The following is a 4,178-nucleotide window of genomic DNA, read 5'->3' as shown; positions in this document are numbered from 1 at the left end:
AGTTGTTGGAGGAAAAAGAAAAGAAACAAAAAGAAAGATTACAGAAGTGACAAGAAAACCTACAACAATGGCAGCTCGAACAGCAAAATAAACAAGAGAGATTACAGCAGTTGTTAGAGGAAATGGTTTTTACAATGAACACTAATATCAACATCAAAATATTACAGGTAAAAAATAATTATAATACAAATTCCATAGTTTCACACACACTATAAACTTTTCTTTATATTGAATTACTACTGAAAACACAAAAATGTAGGTATAAGTCCATATTCAAGACTAAGTCTAAATTCAACTATGGAAATATGATGGCACAGTGTCACAACAACCAACATTACTTTCAGTTAGTGATTTCTGGGTTAATTCTAAGAGATATTTTCTTACTTTAAGTGGTTGATTATAACAAAATCTTCTAATACTCTGTTCTCTGAACATGTTGAATGAGATCAATATTTTAAAGTTCCTTTTCAAAAGGTATATATATGTAACTTACAGACCTAGAAATACCAAGATTTAGACAAAATAAAACTGTTTATCAATATTTTATTTATTCTTTAGAACAGAATAATTTAAACTGGGGATTTGAGATCATTGAGATTTCAGAATAATGAAGGCTGTAACTGTTCAGAAAATCAAATCTATGGAAATCAATCAGAGCAGCACATTCTCAATACATTTTGAAATATTAATATAAAGAAACTGATTCTAATCAGTATATACTAGAGTATATTTAGTATATTTAATATTGTTATTATAGAGGGCTATATTTTTCTGTTCCGTGATATAAATATATGTAGATACAGAAAGTTAAATCAGAAAACGTTAAGTTGGGAAAGTGAAGTTACACTATGTCGTTGTTAGTTTAGCCTTAACGAGAAATTTATAAAGTGAGTTTCACAGCAGTATTGTAACAACAGATATAAAGAATAATAATTTGTCTTGGCAAAGTGTGTTCTAAAGTAATTTAACCCGCCCGTGTGGACTTTGATGAAAAGAAAACAATTATCTAAAGCTCTGGATACAACTGTGGGTAACCAACAGTTATACTGGTGAATTCTAAGTGAAAGTTTTGCAGATTGTGTAGTAAGAAATGGAATAGAGAAAAATAATTATTCTTGTCAATTGTGCTCTAAAATAACTGAACTTGCCTGTGTGGCCTTTTGACAAGAAAAGAAAAAGTATTTAAAGTTTTTATACTACCATGATAATCAATAGTGTAACAGGTTTTTGTACATATATTTGACTTGTATTGGACATGGTTAAATAAATACTCGACCACCAATTTGACCTATATATATATATAGTGATTATAGTGCTAGTTCAAGATATCATCCTCTTAAAATATAAATAAACGTGCTGATTGTTTAACATATTTATTAATTTTGATATCTTTGTCGCCTATGCAGTTAACTATATATATCTGTTGATTTATATCCCCTCTGGAGGTTTGCTTGCACACTATCTGCACACTCATCATGGATGACCTCATTTCCCTACCCCTCCTCTAGCAACATGCTCTTTGATGCCACTTCATGGAATTATGATGTCGCTCCTTCCCGTTATTATAATTTATTTTAACTTTATACAATATATTATTGTGCATGTTTGAAACGTTGGAATCATCTTATTATTTTTATTAAATCCTAGCACAAGAACTATCAGAGGAACATATTGATTTCTGGGGCATTAGACATACTTCAAGTAGTTTATGTGCTGCATCTGCAGTTAAATAGATAATAGTACTACTTAATATTAGAACGATTTCAACACAGAATTCATCAAAATACATTATTTCAAAACAACCAACTGCATGCACTTGACATTAGAAGATAGCTAATTTGTAATATTAGTACAGAGTAACCTACTGATCTTCAGTTCTAAATGCGTGATAAGATGGTCATACATAATGATAAGAAAAACCAATAAAATATAGTTTGGGGCCAGTTTGTTCAATCTTGCCTCTTTTTGGTGCATCTTCAGCTCAGATACTTGGGTGCCTCAAGACTTGCCAAAACAACTATTGCTTCATTTTCTCATCATTCCTCCATTGTCCCCTCCCCTGTTCCCTTTCCTCTTCCTTTGGATCCAACCTCCAACCAGCATGTATTCCTGGTTGTTTCTTGTCACAAAAAAAGATTAGGGACTGGCATCCATTCATAGATCTTCCCAGTGTTAACTGTTAAATAGACATTCCCAATTTCCACATGGAGTCTTTCCTGTTGATTTGATGGGCTTTTACTCCAGGTCTTTGGATGAAGAAGGTAGATATGTTCGGTACACACCTTCTCATTCCCATTTCCCCAGTATCCTGTTGCTATCTTTGGTTTGCCAAAGAAGGACAGGTCTCTCAATTCTGTACTTCCATTTGATCTGGCCTCGCATCCCTACATTTTTAGTTGGGTTGTCAAATCTTTTACCCATCTATTACACTCTCATGTCCTGTGGTTCCATCATTATATGGATAACTGGCTGCTTTTAGCTCCTTCACTACAGCATCTCCTCGCCAGACATGGTTTCTTCTAAAAAAGCAGCTAATTTGAGTTGAACAGTCAAGGTGAAGAAGTATGTTTTTTCCCGATCCAATAACTTGTCTACCTCAGAATTTTTTAAACTCCTATCTCAATCAAGCCCAGCCATATCTTCTTCAGCTGTGTTCTATGGACTTAGTGGTTGTGAAGGCTCTATCCTCTCATTCACGAGGTTCTATCATTCACTGCTGCCCGTCCCTCTGTTCCTGGTTGTACACCCCAGGTTGAGCCTGTTTTTAAAAACATGGTTCTGTGGTTAACCAGTGAACAGTCTCCAGTGATGTGTTTCTTTGGATTTAGACTTAGTCGTGAATATGGACTTATACCTACGTTTTTGTGTTTTTATTGTGCGACCCATAATATCAAGCATAGGCAGTGGCCAAACTACTATTCCAGGCATTGGGTTCGATAAGCTTCTCACATCTGAAGAACTTAAGCGACCTTCTCAGAAAACTACAAGTAATAAGATTCAAGAACAAGAGGATGGTGAGCTTTGACGTAAAGTTGTTGTTCATGAAGGTACCTACTGAGGCTGCTATCATGTAGATGATACAGTAAAGTCTACATAGGTGAAACTGGCAGGAGGCTGACAAGAAGACTAAATGAAAACAAAGCAGATGCCTGAAGAAACAACAAAACCAACGTGATAGCAGCACGTGCAGAGGAAGTAGGGCGCGCCTAAATGGAAAGGAACTAAAATCATCGCAAATGAATGGAAAAACAACAGAAGAAAGCAACGAAAGCTCCTTAAATATTACTAGAAAAGGAGTCTACAAGTGGGTGGAAATGGTTGTAAGCCTGGTGAAACGAGAGCAGAATGTTTATTAATCCGGTGGTGGTCGACAGACAGCGATAGTGGACTAATCAAGTGTATTTTTCTCAGCAATGGTCAGGCTAATGTGTAGGAGTGTGTACAAACCAATCATAACATCCACGGTAAAGTAGAAGTAGTAATAGATAATAATCAGCTCATACAGACAGATTACTATTTCCAAATTTATTACTGATTTCTAAGGAATTGTTCAGTAATGGGATTTCTATTGCTCAGTATATAATTCTGATTTGTGTGAACTTATACAAGATAGGATTGTTGATATTTTCTTGATATGTGTTTGTATTGTTCTTATTCATAAGTATACCTTAAATGTAAATTATGTATTGTATAGTAAAGATATATTTATCATATTGTAACTGAACCCTTATTCCAAATTTTGGTAGCCAAATATACTAAAAATAAATGAAAATGAAGTCAGGATAAAAATTCGATATATTTTATGATGTTTATTTCAGCAATATGTGAAAACCTACACAACATTACTGGCACGTAAAATAGTATAGTATTTCAAGACCAACACTTATTCTAATATATATTCAAAATGCTTCGAGTGAAGGAAATTAGTGTAAAATAAATTGTACAGGAAACGTATTGCCTGGTTATACAATACAGTTTGTTATCATGATGAAAACAAAGTGTGCATTCATAGTTCCTTCTTAGCTGTGTTCATGCATGTCATTCACAACATTAAAAAATCCTCATGCAATAAAAATGAAATATTTCTTTATATTATACACATATAATTACCTACATAAAACTCAATTTTGTCTGTATACAGATCTTCCACATCTGAAGGCATTAGACCTACAGGTCCC

This window comes from Limulus polyphemus, unplaced genomic scaffold, assembly GCF_000517525.1.
Source record: "Limulus polyphemus unplaced genomic scaffold, Limulus_polyphemus-2.1.2 Scaffold1166, whole genome shotgun sequence".
NCBI classification, from domain to species: Eukaryota; Metazoa; Arthropoda; class Merostomata; order Xiphosura; family Limulidae; genus Limulus; species Limulus polyphemus.
The sequence above is the reverse complement of the archived record's forward strand: the minus strand, read 5'-3'. Positions refer to the sequence as shown.